The sequence below is a fragment of the Heliangelus exortis genome, chromosome 1 (genome assembly GCF_036169615.1).
Source record: "Heliangelus exortis chromosome 1, bHelExo1.hap1, whole genome shotgun sequence".
In the NCBI taxonomy this organism is placed as follows: Eukaryota; Metazoa; Chordata; class Aves; order Apodiformes; family Trochilidae; genus Heliangelus; species Heliangelus exortis.
This window is the reverse complement of record NC_092422.1, coordinates 114,113,263-114,134,694: the sequence shown is the minus strand read 5'-3', so window position 1 is coordinate 114,134,694 and position 21,432 is coordinate 114,113,263. Positions and strand designations below refer to the sequence as shown.

The window sequence follows — 21,432 nt, the reverse complement described above, 5'->3', positions numbered from 1 at the left end:
AATGCAAGAACTTTGTACTGTTCCCATTTTTCTTCTCTTTTATAGACTAAGAAAAACGAGGCCTTTTGTCCTTTTTATGTAGCTTATGTTTTCCAAGACTTTTAACACTGGCATGTCAAATCTGTTAGCCCCTGATCTTCCAAATCCCTTTTAAATGCAGTGTCCAAAACCAAACACAGTATTCCAGAGGAGGCATCTTTGGCACTGGGTGTAGAACTATTTCTTCCTGGGCTTACTTTAAGTATGACTCTCCTGTCATACTTAGGCATAGAATGAGATTTGGCTGTTTCACCTTTGCTTTGTATTTCACTTGTGATCAAGACCTAACCCCTTGGATCCTCTACTGTAGTTTTTCTGTCTCCTTAGTTATTCCTCTTTCAGGACCAAATTCTTCAACTATTACTATAGCTGATTTTTTTGTTTGTTTTTAATTTCTATATCATGCTTAGCAATTAAATAATGGATTGTTCGCTGGATCACTTTCTCAACGTAACACAATTGGTTCATGTTCTAAATGTCTCCTCTGAGAGGTTTGTAACATTTTTGAGCATGATTTCTAAGCATAAATTTTAGAAGCCTGCTCACTGTCCCACAGTTATTAAGGATCACGTTAAATAGAAGCAGATTCGCATCACCACTGGAAATACTCTTTCCTGTTGTGCTAGCAAATCACCAAGAACTTGCTGGGTGTCTCTGGTATAGCTGCAATTCCCACCAGAAATGCAGCCTCAGAATCTATAGTGGACAAGAAATGCAATTCAAGGCCAGAAGTCTCCTCCTTGACATCTCTTCAATATCCCCTATCCTTCTGCAGTATGTCTCTTCATCGTGAGTCCATACATTCATTGCCACCTTTGCCTATTCTTACCCACAGTTCCTGGCTGGGAGGGGTCTGCTCACTATGGGTCACATAACTTCTCAGTCAGTGAAATAACTCAGCTAGAGGAGCCTTCAGCTCATTCTCAATACTTAGTTACTGACTGTGAAAGATTCATGCATATGAGGTGTGCTCAGCTTTACCGTCATGCGCCATTGTTTTGACAGCCCCGATGAAGTTCCAGGTATGACATTATCAAACAGAGTATGCCCTAGAGAAATTATTTTTCTGAGTGTTTTACTTCACACTCTTTCTCAGCTTAAAAATGCAGAACAGGCCACAAGAACACTAAAAGAAAAAGCTTTGATTCAGCACAGAACTTCAGTATACTCTTACATTTAAGCAGTTATGCAGTCAGATTACAACAGTGCTTAACACCCAAGTGCTTGACTACAATGCTGAGCTGAATCTGATGGTGGTCCTTGCTTTTTTTTACTAGAAGGTAAATTTGCTTACTAATTGCTCCCATTGCATTAAACAACAGAACCCAAATCTCTCCAAAATAAAAAAGGGCACATTCTAATTGGGGCAAGACAGGTGCAGTGGGGTAATCCACATTATTGCAATACAAATATAAAGGAAATTCCTTGTTCGGGGAGGATAACAAAGGAAGCTGCTAGAAGGTCCTGGGAATTATGAGAAAAGCAAAGAAGCTGGGTGCTTTCCTGGCAATGGTCTGCTTTATATACACCCCACTCATGAGACAGAGGAGCCTTCTGTAAGCAGCTGGCAGAATCACCCAAGTCAATGGGCGACTCAGTTGTTAAGAAAGTTCCTCATCAAGGCATATTTCTTGGAAAACACTGGTGACAAACTTTGGCATGAGAGAAAGTGAAACCACCTGGAAGGGGATTTCTTCCCCACATGGCTCAAACAGACAGATCCACATTGCTTGTGACATGAATGTGAGAGGGAGCTTGAATTAGGATGATAACTTTAGACCAAGTAACCTGTGCAAAGGGAAGGACAGAGAGTATCAAAAGGCTGCTAGGATGAGGAAATCATATAATTGTTATGTTGGATCACATAGGAGTAGTCAGTCAGAGAAAAAGGATGTAGGAAGCTCAGTGCTCTTCAAAGGAATTATAACCACCAAATCTAAACTAACCTAGTACACAGGAAGGAAAAGGAAGTATAATAAGACACAAATTTGGATAAGGCATGAGTTTTAGTTGACCCAAAACAAAAAGAAAGATGACAGAAAGTGGAAGGTAAAGTCACATGAAGAGTTCTGAAAGAACAGCGCAAGGCATTACTGTCTAAATGCTGACAAAAGAAAAAAAAGCAGAAGAGGCATGAAAGGTGATAAAAACATTATAAATACATTCACAGAGAGAAAAACAAGATCTAGGCCTTTTCTTTGATGGGAAAGGATGGAGACTGATACAGCCAACTGCCCTCAGGGGCCAAGGACCCAGGCCAGCTTTGGGACTCCCAGAGAATCCTTGAGGTGCTTGTGGTAACGGTGCTTACTGTCAGCTCACTTTAGACCCAGTTGCAAACCCAACACAAATGACTGTTGCTTCTAAAGGGAAGCGGTGCTATAGTCGTGAAGACAGAACCCCCTGGAGTCCAGCACCGAGGTGAGGAGGCCCTGGTCCAGAGCAGAAACTAGAGAGCTCTTGGGAAAATGACTTCACCTCGCTTCACGGGCTGAGAAGCCAAGATGTGCCTCAGAAAGACAACGCGACGGAGACCGTCGATATTACACAGCCCGGGCAAGCTGACAAAATCCACGGCGGCGGGTGGAACGCTTCCCTCGGGGACGCAAAGCTGAGGACAGGCCACAGAAAGCGCGGTGTGAGGGGGGGGAAGAGGGGGGAGGAGGGATGAGATTCCCCCCCCCCCCCGGCCCTGCGTGCCGCTCGCCCCGTCGTCAGGAAGGAAACGATTCCGTCCCTTCCTCCCACACCCGGCCGGCGGCTGGGGCTGGGCCGACCGGCGCCGCTGCTCGAAGCCGACAAGGAGCACCCTACCCCCGCCGCGCCTGGCCCCCGACCCCTAGACACCAGACCCCAGGCCCAGCGGGGTGAGGGGGGCGGGAGGGGGAGAAAGAGGTCCGGCCCCGCCCCGCCGGGCCACCGCCACCCCCCGTCGCCCTCATCCAGCCCTGCGCTCGGGCAACGGAGCCACCGCCGGCGGGGGAGGTGAGGGGGGGGGAGGCCGGACAGACACCGCTCGATTGGCCGGCGGTGAGCCAAGAGCGGGGCAGTCTGCTGGGCTGCCGTTGGCCCAGGCGCTCGATGGTTCGGCCCCGCTTCTTCTTCCCCGTTGGCTGCCGGAGCCCAGCGGGCCCCGCCTTGCCCCCGCCCCTCCGGGGTCATTTAAGTTTATGGGGAAAATAAATAAATAAAGCGGGAAATAAAAATGCGTAGAAGGCGGGGGAGGGGGGGGAGTAGGAGGAGGTGGGCGCGCAACCTAACCTGCTCTTTAGGGGCGGAGACGCTCTCGGCGGCCAATCGAGACACAGCTATGGGAGCGAGTGGTACCTCCGTCGAACCAATCAGAGTTCTAGGTCGGCGAAGGCGGGTTTTATTGTTCTAAACGCCGGCCAATGAGAGACGCCCTGGCGTTTGACCGACACTTGCATCTTCCAATAGGAGGGTCGCGTAGCGGGCCGGGGAGCGCCGCTTCACCTATAGAAAATGAGAGACGAGTCGGGAAGAATGGGGCGGGCCCAGGCAGCGGCGTGGGGGGTGAGGCCCGCCCGGGAGTGGCGGGGCTGTGAGCCAATGGCGGCACGTTGGCGGGGCGGGGGGGCCGGGGGCCAATGAGGGGCCCGGCGAGGCGGCGGCGGCTGCCTGTGAAAGTGCCGAGCTGCTGCGCGGAGGGAAGGGAGAAGATGAGAGAGGTACCGCGTTTCCGGGGTCAGCGGGGGGTTAGGGGCGGGGTCTCTGGCGGGCACCGCCTACCAGGGGGTGGGCCGACCGGCCGGCCGGCAGGCACCGTGAAGCGGGCGGGCTGGCGGTGGGGGAGTCGGAAGGCGGGGAGGGAGGGGAAGGGGGGGGGGAAGCGGTGCCCGGGCCGCGTTTCTCGGGGCGCCCCGGGGCACCAGTTTATCCCGGCGCTCGCGCCAGCCGTTAGGTCCCAACCGCCGCCCTGAGGCGCTGGTCGCGCGCCAGGGGGCTGTCGTCCCCCGCTCCCCTCGCTCACTCGTCCCGCCGGGACCGGGCGGGGAAGGGAAAGGGAAGAGAGGGAGGGAGAGCCCGTACCCACCCTTTTACCCCCCCGGCCTCCCCCCGCACACTCTTCGCGGTTACGCGGAGCCTTTTCCTCCGTCCCGAAAAAGTTTTTTCGAGCCGGCGGCGGGGTTACAGCGCGTAGCCGCAGCGTCGCGCTCCCTTGAGAGTGCGTGCGGCCGGAGGGAGAGTTGGCACTGACATCTTCCTGCCCCGCTCCTCTTCCACCTCCCTCCCCTCCTCCCGCCGTAGAAGGGCCGCTGGCCGGGCCGCTGGGAAAAGTTGCCAGTGCCCTTTTGTGAACGGCGCGACGGCAAGGCGAGGGCCGCGTCCGCCGGGACGGGGAAGGGGGACGGGGGATGGTGGAGGGGGGGGTGGTGCATTTCGGCAGCATCGGGGTTGTGTGCAAGGTGCCTGGCACGGCGGTGCCGGCTGCGGGGCGGCGGGGACCGTGCGGTCCGGCGGCGGCGGGATGAGGGGGCGGGTGGGTGGTTGGGTGGCGGGGGAGAGCCAGGCTCGGGAGGAGTTGCCCGTCTTCCGACACCGGTGAGCTCAGCTGCTTTTTTATGTCGTCCCTTCGGGTTGACGGAGAAACGTTGATTCTCCCGGAGGCTGGCAGCGCGTTTTCTACCTGAGCGAGCCACCGGGATACTCTATGTCTTGGGTACAGCAGTGGCTTTAAAAGCAATCAGTCGCTTGTCCTTCCAGTGCCAGACATCTGTTTATGCCAAGATGGCAGGGGCTCGTATCCAGGTTTCTTAGCCTGTCAATATGGAGTGTTTTCACATTTATAAAGTGGAGTACAAAGATAAAATGAATTAGGTAGTCGTTACGGGCTGCCTTACTGCCTTACTGTCATCCAGACTTCGCTTCCTTTCGTAGCCGAGTAAGTCTTTATTTTTTTCAAGTTAAATGGCCTCTTGAAGTGCCCTCGTCAGTCTTGCTCTCTTTGCTTAACGGCAAACGAGAAATTGCAAGAAAGAGTCACATTCTAATAACATAAACGAATATTACACAAAGCCTGAAGTCAAGTTCCGGGATCAGAGTGATTATTTAGGAGGGAAAAGTACCTCTAGAGAAGCTGTAATTATTTACAAGTGCGAAACAGTCCTGAAAATTGAAAAAAATCTTGGGTGTTTCTGGATGGTGGGGACATACTCTCTTAAAAATAATGCTTTCGAAATTATGAGGCTAATGTTATAAAAATGCAGTATCATTTAGAATCTGTGTATCGCGGGGCACTTTGGAAGAAAGAGTAACTCAAGACAAAAATAAATCTGTGGTAGGAAAGCAGTGTCATCCTTCTTTTACACGAATAAAACCTCAGAAGCAAGACCTCTTTTTACAGGCTGTATTCAGTAGATGCTGTGAGTACACAGTATTAGAGCTGACTGGGAGGATCCTTCCCTTCCACCCTGAGTGGAAAATGTGGTATTTGTGAAGCTGCAGTTTTCTGCAGGAAAGTTCCAGTTTTACTGGAAAAAAGTAGGATTTTTCTGACCAGAAAATTAGTGATGGTTCATGGCTACCTGCCTTGAAAACTTCTGTCCACTTTATGCTTTACAGGGAGCAATCACAGTTAACAAAATCTTCCCTTGAGAGACCTCCACTTCCCCCCACACTCCTTTTGTCTTCCCCCCAACCTTTCCCTCCCCCCCTTTAAGGGAATTGTGAATTTTTATTCCACAAAGGATGTGAGAGCTTTGCTACTTATGCTGCAGCACAACTGAACATTTTTTCATAGGGCGAAAATTCCAGTATTTGGCCAGCCTGAATCAAAACTTCTGGAAACTTGGGGCCAGATCTTTGGCTTGTACAAACTGGCTAGTTCCATTGTGTTTAGTCCACAGAGGATTTGGCCCTAGTTAATTAATGGTTCACCCGAGGTCGTGCAGTGAGTTGATTTTTAAAGCTGGAGGCTGAATCCAGAGCTGTTATTATTCAATCCTGTCATATACTTGAAGTTTACTGCACAACACTGTATTTTTCTTAGAGGAGCTGGATTAATAAAAGCCAGAATCCATGAGGCTCTGATTGCAACTTTTCTTAAAAATCATGTTCTGAAAAATGTATTCAATTGTGATCTTGCTAGAAAAGAGAGTAAATATGTTGTAATTAGTGCATAGGTGACACTGACTACTGGGAGAGAGAGGCCTGAAAAACTGCTTTTGTTATTTAAACCTTTCTTTCAAAGTACAAAAGCATTTGATTGGCACTTCACTGATTTAATAGTCCATTTGTGATGCAGGAAGAACATTACAGAAGATTTTAGCATTATTTTAAATCTCATCATTTAATCTGTAGGTGTTTTTTAAAAATCCTCATCTCTATCAGAAGAAAACTTTCTGTTAGCATGTAGAATCTGTGAACTAGTCAGTTATTAAAGATACGGATGCCTCGTGTCTTCCAAAATGAAATAGTTTTTAAATCTTCCAATAAAACATAGCTTGTTTGTTATGTTAGTGGAAAAAAAAAATTCCTTCTGGCGAAGGATTTCATGTTTGCTGTTACTGCGTTGTAATGTTAGGAATGGAATCCAAAGCCCTCTGCTTTAAAATCAGGGTCGCTGGCATTCAAACTAAAGGGATCCTGTGAGGCAGCGGTGCTGGATGTACAAAGTACCACTTACCTCATTCAAGGGTCTGAATTTACGGAGGTTGTATTTCACCTGTACTTGCATAAAGATGCTTTGCAAAGGTTGAAATTTTTTCTGTTTTACCCATGGGGAAGATACAATGCAACAAATTGAAACAGACTGCTTTGCACGCACACACATACCACCCCCACCCCCCCATCATCTCCCGTGTTTCTCATTTTGAGAAGATTTCATAAAGCTCATGATGTCCTGTCTTTGCCTTCCAAATATTTGGGGAGTTACTTCATTACTAAAATATATGCTAGAAAGACCCTGAATCAAACGGCACTGAAACGACTTCCCGATGTCAAAGAGCAGTCAGTGACAGAGTTTGATCAGACCTTCTGCCCCCCAGGCCACAGCTGCACCTATTGGCTTCGTTGTCCTGTCCCTCCTACGCACATGCATGCCTGGCATTGTTTTGAAACTACAGCAGAAACTTGATAATTTAAACTCGGAGAGCCCCTTTGTGGAATTAATTTATTGGGTAAATCAGTGACTATATATACAGACAGATTTAAAAAAAGAAAAAAAGATGCTGTGTCACAGCGTATGATTTATGCTTTTACCTCAAGCAGTGTAGCTTAATTGTCACTACACTAACTGAATACCCTGGAAAATATTTTGTTTGTTATTTAAAAACTGAAGTCTTAAAACATCCCAGCATAGTTCTGGTCTTGTTATTTAAGTCTGTGAGGGGAATTGGATTTTCAGCTCTTGAATGAGGAGTTATAATTTGGGATTAGCAATTAATCCATAACACCTATTTTATGGCAGAGGATTTATAGCATGCCTCAGAGGTTAAACCACAGCCCTAGTATGCTGATCTGTGCTGCAGGCTTATTTGATTTCAGCAGGACTGCCTGCCTAAGACAAATAGGATTTGATCCTTGCTGGGTAACCTTGGTCAAATTCCAGGTGACCCTCAAGACTTACTATTTCCATCTTGGTATTAGAAAATAAATGTGTTCTTTTTGCTTATTTTTCACAGGGCCTCAGTATTGTTCGGTATAGTTTGTCATGTGAGGCTGTAAATCCCTTCAAGCGAGGTGGGATTTTAGATTTGCAAACTGTTCCCAAATGATCGCGTGTGTATCATGTAGAAAGAGGCTGTCCTCTACTCAAGCATGTACAGAACTTATGAAGTTTAGCTCATTAAGATTCCAGAGTGACTTCAGATATTAATGTAGGAGATGCTATGGGGAAAAATAATTATTTTTAATTTGTTCAAAGTACCAAAGTAATGTTAAGTAAGTGGATTTCATCTGTAATTGCATACATAGTAGCCCAAGAAATCTTACCACATATTTAAGCTCTCTGAAGAGGCCAGCTATTGCAGAAAGTGTGCACAAATTATTACAGTATTAGAAAAACCCAAGCTAGTATATTGTATAAAATAGGCAGCTCTTAGTAAACTTTGTTTACACTTCCATTGTCATTCTGACCCTTGATCTTGGGTATCAGAGAGAGCAAGATAAACACAACAAAATTCAGCTCTTTAATTTTCATGAGCAGTACATACTGAGATGAATCATCGGGCATTTCTGAAGCAAAAGAAAATAGTTGCCATTGACAGGTTTCAACAACCAGAGTAGGTTTGGGAAGGTCTGTATTACTTTGTGGCCTGAGCAGGGTAAGCAGAACAAAAAAAGATTTCAGGATATAGATTTTTTTATGCTTATTGATATTAGTAGATCCCAGGTTCTGCTCTGATTTTCCCAGGCATTCATGAGTGGTGCCCCAAGGAGTACCAAAATACAACACCGTAACCAATTTTTTTCGTAGCACCAGGGAAAGTGCTGTGTCTGAGACTCTTACTATTTATTCAAATAAATAATTGTTACATCAGCTTTCCTTAAATTTTTCATCAAATATGGGGTCCAACCCAAATGTTGGTTCTTACATTTTTATGAAAGAGTATTGGAGACTGAGTTCACTGATTTTGAGTCCTGGTTTAAGACTTGGGACTGGTAAAGTTCATTGCTCTTTGCCAAGAGTAGTGTATTTGACTAGAGGGAAAATTGCTCAGACTTTGTTTCCTATCTGTATAATGGGAATAATACCATGTGTTGTCATCACAAATATTTGCAAAGGTATGTACACAGAGAATTCCAGAATGTTGCTGTTATGATCGTATTTAACATCTCAAGCAATAATTTAAAATGTTAGGTGCCAATTTTTCTATTGGCTATTTGCTTTGACAATAAATGCCAATGTCAGTAGCTTTATAAACTTTGGTGTTGTTATTCTGGGTTTGCATCAGAAAACAGAATGTGGCTTAGACATGAATTTCCTCTTTGAAATAACTGAAGTGACATCAGTGGAATTATACAGGAATGATTTTGGCACTGATACTACTGAAAGACATAGTGCTGTGTGAGTGCTTTGGCCTCATACAAAATGAGCTGTATTAGTAGTACAGGAGTTTAAAGCTTCTTTGGAACTCTAGTATCCTATTTACCAGTTTAAGTTTTCAAATACTGCAGCTAGGAAGCAGTGTTTCTGGAAGAACTCCACAGGGTTCAAAAATGTGAATGTCTCGCACCCCATACTAATTATACACAGAAATGACTTAATCACTGTATGGCCCTCAGCACATCTATTTGACAAAAGCTTAAGAACTTCAAACTGCTGAAGTATTTTTATGACAAACTACAGTCAGAACTCTAGGCTGCTTTTGTTACACATAACACTGCTTCCAGACACTGTAAATATTTGCCTTCAGAAAATCTTTGTGTGGTGTTTACTCACATCACATTATGGAAGATGAAAAAAAACAGAACACAGCCACTGTTTCAAAAACTGGTAACAATTTTAAACTGTTTATATTTTTGCATCTATCTTTTGAGACCCCCAGGCTTTAGTTCCACCACTAGCAAGGCTAGCTCTGTACATTCCCCTCTCCCACTGAGGGTAGTTAAAAGTTACAGTCTTTAAACGTAGTCACCTCAAGTTACCTACTGAACACCCTCAAAACTAAGGGCAAAATTCTTTGAAAAAGACTGGGAGTTCCTGAAGTTTGGTGTTCAGGCCATGAGAAAAGTTGTTGGTCTCCAGGATTTTTAAGTGTAACAATGAAATTAGGGATTGAAATGGCAGGTGCTTCTATTCTTCTCTGGAACAAGCGATATCTGTTTTGTTAAGCAATTTCCTGTTTCGCAGCTGTGAAGTAAATAAATAAAATATTTGTTCCATTTAGTTGGAATTTAAAGATTGGGCCCAGTTTGTCTCCAAACATTTGCAGGGCTTCTCCCCCATTGTAGTGTATGAGTAACATCCACTTAACTCAATGCGAGGTTTTTTTTTATCGTGTGGCTGAAGAGTCCCTATTTATAGCATTCAAACATTGGCAGGTGCAAGACTGGTGAGAAACTTCAGTCTCACACATCCAAAGTAGTTGTTTAGGAGATTCTTCTACATGGTGGTAGCTGCTCTTAGCTGGGCTGCTAGAATCAACAGCGTTGCTCAGTGGCTGTCTTCTTAGTGAGATCAATCAGCTTGTATTTCCAGGAGGGTGTGGGACGAAAAAGGGCCTTATGGTTCTGATTGCAGTAATATACTTAGCTATGGCAGCTTTAGCAATTATTTATAGAAGTGCTAATTATATCAATAGAAATAGCAATATTAATACTGGTAAGTGTCAGAATCCACGCTTGACAGCATGAACTAAACGCAGCTACTGTGAAACAAAGCAGCCAGCTTGTCTCCCTTGTCAAACCACCAATATGCATTTCAGGAAGAGTACACACCCACCTTAATTGCTTGGGGTCTCACCATTTTTGCTCATCTTGTTATATCACTATCATTTCAAGCTGAAAACTCACAAGACCGGCTGTTCCCATGAAATGCAAACTGTATCCAAAGTCAGTCTGGAAAATTCAAACTGTGACTAACAGTGGATTCCAGTTCAAAGCTGTCATCCTGCAATGCTGGAAACTGAAAAGTGTCTCGAAGTTCAGAATCTGACTGAAACTTTTAGTCTGTATTTTACCACTCCTTGTTTACAAAATAGTTGGTGAAAACTCACATAGACTTCAATACCCACAGTTACGTGCAGACTACGTTATACCCAGCCTTATTTGGCATCTTTTAAAGGGCAGAAAGCATATTACCAAAAAATAAACAAAACTAAAAGAAAACAAGAGCATATTGAGACTCACTTTCTGGCTGCTTTTTTAACATTTAAAATGTGCTTGATTTCCTGTCACAGCTCTTGTTACTTCTGCCTACCTCTTTTGACAGTGTTTTAGACTGACTTCCCACAGGAGCTTACGAATCAAGCAGGTTAATGTCTTCATTAAAACTGAATACCAGTTTACTTTGGGAAAAAAACATATTAAATATTTCAAGATATTGAACACCAAACTACTATTAAGCTTTAACTAATGCATTTACTTTGCTGACACTTGCTCTCCGATGGGACGTGTAGCTCAAGTTAATGTCACTAGAAATGATGTTTAAGACTTCATGAGAAAGTGTTTCCAGCCCTTTCTAGATGATTTTACTCTAATTCTATCACTCTGTACTTGAGAAAAAGTTTTAAATAAGTTATTTCAGCAACTTGCCATCCTTATTTTGGAAATGTACTGGGTATAAATGTCTCCTTTAGAGTTTTAAATAATCCTTTCTATGTCCTAGATACATGTGGTACACTGTGTAAAGAAAGTGACAGTCTGTTGGCTTCTGGACATATAAAGAATGTCCTTAACATACTTCGCCTTTGGGAGAAAAATACAAGGATTGTCACAAACAGAAAAGGTCGGGGTTTTATCACCCATGACTGTGAGCCCCCCTTAAGGTGTGACTGATTTAGTGGATCATCAAAATAGAAATGGAGGCATACGGCCAGTAGGTCAAGGTTTCTAGCTGGCAAATGGTGGTATTCTGGGGTAGGCTGCTGTTACTGTACACGGTGTGCTTGTGTCTTTCTCAATCACTGCAGAATCCTTTTACAGCGATGCCATGTGGGACACAGGGGCATCCCATCAGTAGTAGGAATGGGGTTTGTTTGGGTTTCTTTTGTTCATGTTGCTCTGCAAATTCTGGTGTAATTTGCTGTATCAGCTCTTTTGTTTATATTAGGATTTTTTTTTCTTTTTTTTTTTTTTTTGTACCTCTTCATTTGGCAATCCTACAGTTTACTTATCTATTATCAGAACTATGTCAGACTGTGGTGCATCAGTTTTTCTGGATATGACTGCAGCAGCATCCCGATACATGATGCAATTGAGCAACATTCCTCCAGTGGCAGATTTAAACCAATCCCTTTGAAGTTTGTTCATTTATCCATCGTCAAAGCCACTTACGCTCTATGCATTAACATTAGCAATATTTTGTTATAACCTTTCCCATCGTTGGTGTATAACAATCCTGTAACTCTTCTGACATCTCTTTAAACTTTTTTCTCTGTGGGTAAATCTCCCTGAAGAATTACAAACTTTCTTGAATTACTTAGATAGACTGTAGGAATTCTGTCTTGTATTGCATGTAGGGCTGGTTGCACAGATGATACAAACTAGATAATTCAGAAAGAAATAGGGGATGTGCCTAGCACATAAAGCTATGTGTTAGTCTTATGAATATATTCTATCAAAAATAATTCCTACTGAAATGCTGCTGTCTTTTCCTGAGTTAACTTGAGAAAAAAAATGCCATGAAACTCAGGATCTTGGCTATACCTGTAAAGAGATAGTTGCGAAAGATGAATGTCTTAGAGAATAATTTAGGCAATAGGACAAAATTAAAAAGCCTAGTTTAACTACTACTGAGTAACAGAAAGATGTCATTGCACTGTGGTGTTGTTCTGGAATATAATGAGCCCTATCCTCATCTCATTTGGCAAACTTGCTAATTCCTGGTAGGGTAGCAGGTAATTAATGAGTGCAGTGGAATATAAATTGTTTTTTATCTTTTGTCATGGTCACACCACATTTAAGTTTAGTAGAGTGGGAAAAATAATTGTCAGTTTTGTTTGAATAATTCTTTTTAATAATCCATTTTTTGAATAAAGAAATACAGATCAATATTTCCTTGACTTTACTTCTCATGCACATTTATTCACTATATTGTCATTCTCACACTTTTAAGCGTTCCAAATGTCTAATTTTTGAGAATTAAACATTTGTGGCTTGAAAATAAAAATTGTCTTGCTTAGTCCTGACTTGCAAGATAAATAAGACAGAACTGCTTTTATTACCACAGCTACTGAGTACTTGAACTCATGTTGCAAATGCACACTCAGGTTCGCGATTTTTTCTGAAAGGCCTAATGGACAATTGTTTAGGCTTCGCTTTTTGTTCCAGTAAAGTGTAACATTTCAGTCAAAGACTGTAGAATTAAATGGTCCAGGTTGGCCTAAAGTGAAGTTACCAGAAACCTGATTGAGATGACAAGTATTAGTAATATCCCTTTTCAATGAGTGAGTCATCTTGGTGCCATGTGGTAGACATGCACCCCATCTTGCTGTCCTGCACCTGCTTTGTGGATGCCATTCTCCAGGACTGGTAATCTGGTGCTTTTTCCCAACGCAGTACTGCTCCTGGAAGGCATGATAACCCAGGCTTTATGAACACAGTTTACATTAATATTCTTCAGATTCCCAGTTGGCATTAAGGTTATTCACATGTATGCATTCTAACAGAAGCTGTGAGTCACAGATGAGATCCGCACCCCATCCTCTGGTGCAAGGTATTTTGCATACTGTAAAGCAGAGGCACTGGAAGTGTGTAGTTAAATAGGCAAGTCAGGCAAAAGGTGAAAAGAACAAAATATTAGAATTCCCACTATAATGGTTGCAGAGCACAACACAGAAAGATTTAGTGACTTGATTGGGATAATCCAGGGAAAGAGAGATTTTCAGAGGCAACTAACTCCCACTAAAGCAAGCATGGGAGTGATGTGCCAACCTGCCATTTGTGCCTTTGAAAATTTCCCCAGGGAGTCTATTGTAGAGCCAAGCATTGAACTCTGATCTTCAGTCCCCTACCAGAAACCGTTCCTTTCTGCTTTAAGTGTTTTTAATTGAAAAATACCATCTGAACAGTGTCTGTGAAGAATTACTTTTCTCAGAACCTCCAAAAGAAAAGAAAAATAATGTGCCGCAGCAATAAAGTAACCAGTGATCAAAATAAAAAACACAGTCTTGTTATGAAAACCAGAACTAGAGTGTAAATACTGTGTATTTATGACACCACTGAAAAAAATTACTCTGGTAAATGTTAATTCTTTTGTAACTAAAGATTTTTAATTATTAAACTGTTCAAAAATCTTCTAAAAAGACTTTACATGCAAAAGTTACATTTTGTTTAAGAGCTCAAGCAGAAGTTCACCCTTTGCTTTTCTGCGGGCACTATTTATATCTGTGCCAACGTTTGTTTCAGAGAAGAGAATAAAACTGAAGCCCACATGACCCTATCTTACTCTCCCCAAATAGCAGTAACACTTTCCCCTTTTTATAGAGCTGTATGTATATTAGCTCACATGTTCTCATTGCTTCATGGGGAGGTAGACTCTTCCCATTTTGCAGTTTGGGAAACAATGGCAGCAGAACTTGATATTGTACTAATCCAGAGAAATTGTTAGAGTCAGATTACGTTGCTGGAGTGACCCATGTTCAGGCCACTCCAACATGTTCCCTAATAATATTTTACAAGCCTGAGCCATCTGTGTGTGATGAGATCAGAATAAGGAAGTCTGTAGTTGCCAAGAGAATTTTAGCTTGCAGAAATGTACAGCTACAAAGAAATCCTATGGCATCAACAAATGAAGCTCAGAGAAATAGTCACACTGAGCTCTTTTGCATTATTTTAATTGGAGACCATTTGTTCTTGTAAAATTTTAAGGGTTCATTCTTCCTTATGCACACCTAATTGTTACTGACAGGATTGTAAGCTTTGCATACATTATCAGTAGTCTCCAAAATCGCTAAATCCTATATTTTGCAAAAGCAGGATGGTAACTATATTTCTGCTGCTCTTCTCTGTGCACTTGCAGGGGTAGCCAACCTTACTGACTTGGCTGCATCCCAATCACTTACCTTCCTTCCTCTCACAAGCACGTTTAGAAGTAGCCCAAACAAGAACTCCCCTCAAGAATTCTCTGTCCACTTCTGACCCATGGAGGTCTTGCCACACATGGACCTCAGGGGTATAATGGGCTCATTCCTTAATGTCTTCCTGCTTTTATTTGTTTTAAGAAGTACCTCACCAAAGCAAATGGATACAAAGGGTAGGCTTTTCAAAAGCTCTGAGCATCGGTCTAGCTCTTCTCCCTTTGAAGACAACTGGGACTTGACTGGGGATGGAATTAAGCCAACATTGAGCATTTTCAACAATTCCAGTCATAGTCTCTTCCCAGAGCATTTATAAACTTACAAAAAAAAATATTGATTAATACTGAAGTTGACCAATGGATGTGAAGCTTCAGCTCACAAGAAGAGTTCTCATTCTGAAATGGAAACCCTCATGAGTTTTTGTTTTGGTTACTATGGGTTAAGTTCTATTAGGGTTTCTCGCAGTTTGTTTTATTAGAAAATGGTATTTATTTGACTGTGGTATGCTACCTAAAATCGTTATAGTATGTTTCTTTATTTCCATAAACATAGCTGTGTTTATTTTGGAAGAGTGGTTACTTAAGAAAAAAACCCAATAAGTAAGTTTAAAAATATATTGGTTATCTCTCATACCTAATTTTCTCTGGTAATCAGTGTATATAATTTCCCTATAGCACTAATTTAAACAACAAAAAAAGAGAGACATTAGAATCTATTTTCAGGATGGCATATCAGACCTCACGCACTTATGAGGTAGAGGAGATTTGTTTTTTTGGGCAGTACTGTGGAACTTATGAGAAGCTTTCTTTTTTTATACAAAGTTAGTTCAGAGAAGATTAAAGTTTATTTCAAACTCAGCATATTTGACCTCAAGCATCATAAGAGTCATGTAGAATTGGCTCATGCTATTAAATTCCTACAGAGAACTCCATAATAATGATTAATTTCTTTCATAAACTCTCTTCATAATTAATACAGGTTTCATTGTGGGCACTGCTATTCTCATATTGATTATCTCTACAATTTAGTCTGGACTCATAAAATGATGTCTTTGTTTACTCTGATGACCAGACATTTATTTTATTTGGATAACTCTCATCATGTGCAAACTGAACTGAGAATATTGCTACCATAGAAATTACAAATATTTCAGAGCTGTTTCATGCAAGAGCAGGGATAATTTTCTGGCACCTGAGATTAATAATACTTTGGTGTTCTCTGATGCCTCTCATCTGAGAATCTGAGTTCTTTATGAACATCAATTAATTAAGTTTAAGACGCCCTCCTGAAATAGGGAAGCATTAGTAGCCTGTTGCACTGATGGATAAACTCAGATTTAGAGATGTTGATTGACTAAGTCAAAGTCACCTGCCAAGTTATTATAAATATAACCCAGATTTGTTGATTACCAATCCTGCCCTTCAGTTGTGAGGAGTTCCTTTCTCCTGGCATGATAATTTTGATGTGGCATAGTTCCTTTTGGCAAAATATGCTTTTTAAGAAGTAATAATGGCTGGGGATGCTTCAGCTGCTTGAACAAGTATGGATCTTTTTTTTCACTTGTTCCTTATAAAAAATAATATTACTTCCAGGATTTCTCATAAGTGGCAGTTAAATCAGTAAACTTAAAACACAAATAATCTCTTTGGATTAAAAAGGGATTTTCACATTTTTAACAGACTTCGACAGAAGCAGCTTTAGTTAGAAAAGCAGAAAATAATGAATAATGAGACTGTGATATGAGTGTATTGAAGGAAAAGGGCCACGAGCCAGATTTTGTAACACTACTCTGTAGGCTTTATAGAATGTTATGCAACATGTGAACCTTTCTCTTGGTCAGTCGTGTGTATTAATAATATAAATCTACCTTACTACAGTATTTAAACCCCCCTTCTCATGTAGCTCCAGCCCTGAGAGGGATGGGGCAGTGTATTTGGTTTAGTTCCATTTCCTAGCCTCTAAAGGGTCCGGAGTCCCATGGGAGCTGCTGAGCTCTCCCTGCTTTGCTAACTTGCTGGTGCAAGCTGCAGTGCTGGGCAGAGGGAAATCTTTAGGAAGCCTTGAAGACAAAAAGAAATTCCACTTCTTGAGCTGAATTCAGCCATCCTGCTGTTGCCAAACCTCCAAGCAGGGACAAGGACATGTGGATGTAGCAGGCAGCCCATATATCCGTATTAATACTTGCAGTACAACATCCCCCATGTCTGAGGACAGTAAGTGCAACTGAGGACACAGTGGAGTTTACAAGAGTGCCTCACATGTTGAGATGCTTTATAGTCCCCCCTGTGAATTGCCTAGCAAAAACCATATGTGAAATATAAATATACTGGGACTTAAAAATGGAGTTGTATTCCAGCCTTTTAAGTTAATTTTGTAACATGCTGCATCTGAGGGCTTAATGCGTGTTGTATCTGATGCTAGCTGAATAGTGCAGGGCTTAATAAATGCAGTATGTACTGGAGACACTAGAGGGTCTGATGGAAGACACGAAAAGGAGAACAAGAAGATGGTGAAAATACCATGTTTTAGTGAAAGAAAGAATCCAGTTTGTACCAACAGGCTGCTTGCTTCCTTTGGTCCGAAGGCAACAATGAACTCCTGTTGTCATGCTGAGTCAGTTGGCAGTCATGCACTTATCAGTCTCAAAATTGTCCAGCATTTCATCAGAACTGGATTACACAATGGATTTTTCCTTTCCCCCCTTTTTTTTGCCCAATACATTGTAATATTAACAGGCATGTATATCATTTGTTGTTAACGTATTTCCTCATTAACTTTCACTTTAAAATCATAAGATTGGTAATCATATAACTTCCCAAGGAGGGAAATACAGTAATCTCAATTCTGACTTGAAATTCTAAAGCACAGACTTTCTTAGTTATGTACTTCTCTCAGTTAAAAACAAGTTAAAGCCTTTTGTTACTTTCCACAGGATATTGGCATAGCTAACATATGCTCACAATTGTTCAGCTGAGGTATGTGTTCTCTATTGGGTGTGGAGAGAAAATTTGTATGTGGAAACAGCAGCCAACATATCAGGCTTGAATTTTTCTCCCCGGCATGACTTTTGGTTATTTCTTCAAAGCCTCTCAAAGAAAACACTCGCATGTAGTATTTTGTGCACTGAAGAAGTGCATGCATGGGATGTGACTTATTTTATTAGCATATTTATTCTTAAACACAAAAAAGGCATATTTTCGCTAATGTAAAGCATGTGATTCTGTAATTAAAAATTAAGAACAACCTCGTGGTCTCCACAGTCTGTAAAAACCATTAGGTCTGTGAGGCTTTATATCTAACTCTGCATATCAGTGCACTTCACCAGATTCTTTGATTTTAGCACCTACACTGTTACACAGTTTCAGTCAAAGTGATATGAATAAACTGAAAATGTGATGCAGAGTTGCCTGGACAGCAGTGCATCTGTTCTAAAATCCAGCATTCCTAAGTTCAGCCATCTTCTCTGCCATAATTTAACATCTGTATTTTCTACCGGCATGATTAAATTGTGTTCAGTCAAATCAATTTTTTAATCACATATTTAGAGAAAAAATATGGATTTTCAGTTTTTAATCTTGGAAGAGCTGGGATAGCTGGAGTGTGTTCTGTGCCTATCCTGATATCCCAAACTCGACATCCTATCCTGGGCGCAATCCCAACTGCCTGTGTTTGCAATCAGCCCTAGTGGCTACTAAATGGAAAGCTTCCAAGTGTCTTTGAATAATTTTTTAATTTTGTTCTTCAGTGGTTCTACTTCTTTGTTGTTAATTAGATCAAATCACATTTCCACTGAGGCTGTAATGGTAGTGTCATCAGCCTGTAATCTTTCAAGTCCCTCTGAAACCTCCTTCAACTGCTTTTGTACATTTAGTACCTCACTGTAAAGTTCCTTGCAGAGTAAAATGTGTGCTATTTTTTGATCAAAGTCCTTCTTGTTCTCAGTGCAAATTTCACGACACTTGTTGATGCAAGCGTAGAGTCACGTGTTCCTGCGAGAAACACTAAGTGTCTCTGGGAACCAGGGACATCAGTCTTCCTTTTCCACTTGAGTTAGCCAGGTGACTGGTGATATCTAAGTGATTTTTGTCTTTAGGCTCTGCAGAACAATTTTGGGAAAGTTTAGTTGCTACTTTTTCACTCAGTGTCGTTGGAATACAGCACTGAGTAGCAGAAGAAATTGTTTTAAACATTCTCATTGCAGTTTTGCTTTTGCTGTCTAACCAAATAGTCAAGACATCTTTTGTATGTTGTTATCCTTGTTCTGGGATGGTATCTTTGGAAACACTGCAACAAATGTTTGTGGTTTTAATTGTGGTACAGAATAATAGCATACAAGGACATACATTTCATTGTCTATGTGCTTGTGGCCATTAGGAGGTCATTTGTCATGTTCAGCTAGCCAACCTGTACTAATGTCACTGTTCACTCTGTCATTTGGAGATTCTCATAGTGGACAGCTGAATTTACAGGTCTCAAAATAAATATTTCAATCCTTGATATCAATTGCTCCCTTTGTGTTCCATTGAAGGCAATATAATTAAGATAAAATAAGGCTGCATCTGTCATGGTAAGAAGAGCTGTTCTTTATAGCGTAATCAGGTAATAAGCTTATTTTGGGGTTTTCAAGACACAAAGGTGTCTAATGTTGAAGATCATCTTGAAGGTTTGGAACACAGGCTTCAATTGACATTGCAACTATGTTTAATAATTATAATGATAGCACTAAAAACATCTCACTTTCAGGATCATCAAACTCATCAGTGTTCTGCTTCAGTAGTTTCACTTAAAAGGACATCTCTAAGGGTCTGCAGAAAGTAATTGTCTGAACTTTTTCAGATGGATGTGAATTCATCCTAATTTATTCTTAAGCAATTTTTGACAATGTCTACACTATACTGTGAAATATATCTGGAGTTTCATATTGTTTTGGTACACGCATACAGGTTTTTTCTGTTTCTTTCTTCAACTTCTTTTGAAGTCCAATAAATGAATATCCTTATGTGTGTTAACCATTAAGCTCCAGTTTGTAATACTGGTGTCTTTAATACTAGCAGTAGAGCAAGAAACCTGCTGTCTGGATTTAATGCTTAGGATTGAGAACCTGAGTGAAATAGCTAGCCTTCATTAGGCCCTTGTTGTAGAATACTCAGACTACTTAATGGCAGTTTTTAGATCCTAAAAATATTGTGAGCTCATGTTCAAAACTCGTTTCATTTATTACTTTCTTTTTAGCATCTGATGGTAAATGAATCCATCAGCTAGCAGCATCGCTCTCATCAGGCCCTGAAAGCCTTGCATATTCCCTGTGTGAGCAGGTTGGCAAAAAGTGTACGTTTTTTAATGTCTTTTATGAGGGACAGAAATAATTGTATTCTTTTCACTTCCCTATTAAGTTTTAGAATGTTCAATATTTTCATTTGTAAATTGAAATGAGAGCCTATTTTATTCCGGCGTCACATGTTTCTATTCTTTGTTATTTTTATGTAAATGTTTTTAAGTGGCAGATCCTAGTCAGTAGTAATAGGAAAATGCCACTGGACTGTTCCTGTGTCTGACATTATAAATATAGATATCATGACCCATGGACTCTTGGCCAATGTTGATACAAGCAACAGCAGTGAAATGTAATAACCTTTCCCCTGGGACCATTGTGAGGGGCTGAAGAGAGTTCTGCTGTAACTTGCATTGCAGTAGATGCAAGCCTGACATCTTGGGTCAAATGTATTTCTGCTTTTGAAGCCACCTGTAAATTTGTTGGGGCTCCACTTCATCCATCACATCTCTATGAGTTTTGATTTGGTTTTTAAAGCAGAGGGCATGAAGAGCACCTCTCTAAAACCCAGTATTCCTCAGATGATTTTACTTGCTGAAAAGAGAGAAATGTGCTAGTTTATGAGAACACACAGTTTGTGCTGCTTTTGGTCATTATTTGTCATTGGCATATTTGGTGTTAGCTTATTACTTTTTTTTTTTTTAATTTGTCTGCCCTTTTTTTTTCCCTTTTTTTCCCCCCAATATCTCTCATGGCTTCAAAGCAGTAACTGGAAAGGAACAACTGTCTGCCACAACCAGTTCTCCACCACCAGCACCCCTCACCCTCCGCCCTGCCAACTCTTTACTGGATCCTTCTACACTGCCAACTCTCCATTGGGACAACTCTCCATGGGTTGGCAGATGGCACACAGAGCTGTGCCAAGCTTCCCCTGAACCACTCCTCCCTGCCTCCTGATGCTGCACCACTCCTCCCAACATGTGGTCTGTAAAGCCTTTGAATGTCAGTGGGGGCTCTCCCCAGCACCACAGGGAGTCCCAAATGCCCGGCAGTGAGTGGTCTTTCAGAAGAGGCAGAGGAGGGACCACTAGCAAGCTCATTCCTGTCCTGCATGCAGTACACATTACATTAAGGGGAGAAGGAAGAGGCACACAGTGGGGGAATCAAGGTGAGAAGCTGGAGACCTGAGCACTGTCTGGTAGGAGAGCCTGACATTTTGTCATACAAGCCTTGCCATTTTGAAGTATAAAAATAGATAAAAATTGCAATTTTGGCCAGCTAATGTGGGATAGAAGGTGGCAGGGGAGAACTGCAGGAGGGTTTTTCTCAGGAAACTGGGGAGAAGGTAACTTCCCTTCTGCAGGGAAGATCAGTGACATGGCACTGGGAGGCAGGGAGGAGTGGCACAGCACCATGTGC

The 21,432-nt window shown here is 41.8% G+C and overlaps 1 protein-coding gene and 1 long non-coding RNA gene across 6 annotated transcripts in view; one reads left to right on the top strand and one right to left on the bottom strand.

Annotated features, from left to right (window-relative positions):
- Window positions 1-1,867: 1,867 nt before the first annotated feature.
- Window positions 1,868-3,963, bottom strand: LOC139803673 (uncharacterized). The gene is made up of 3 exons (XR_011729109.1): window positions 3,790-3,963; window positions 3,301-3,513; window positions 1,868-2,650 (listed from the first exon to the last, which is right to left on the bottom strand). It is a non-coding gene; the product is annotated as an uncharacterized lncRNA (long non-coding RNA).
- Window positions 3,654-21,432, top strand: part of ZBTB20 (zinc finger and BTB domain containing 20) — a 505,805-nt gene continuing 488,026 nt past the window's right edge. For 3 of the 5 annotated variants that reach the window (XM_071759936.1, XM_071759870.1, XM_071759801.1), the window contains exon 1: window positions 3,657-3,728. The gene's annotated coding sequence lies outside the window, so the exon portion shown is untranslated. Of the gene's footprint in view, window positions 3,729-21,432 lie in introns of all 5 variants that reach the window. The other 2 variants (XM_071759958.1, XM_071759995.1) reach the window with 2 other exon arrangements.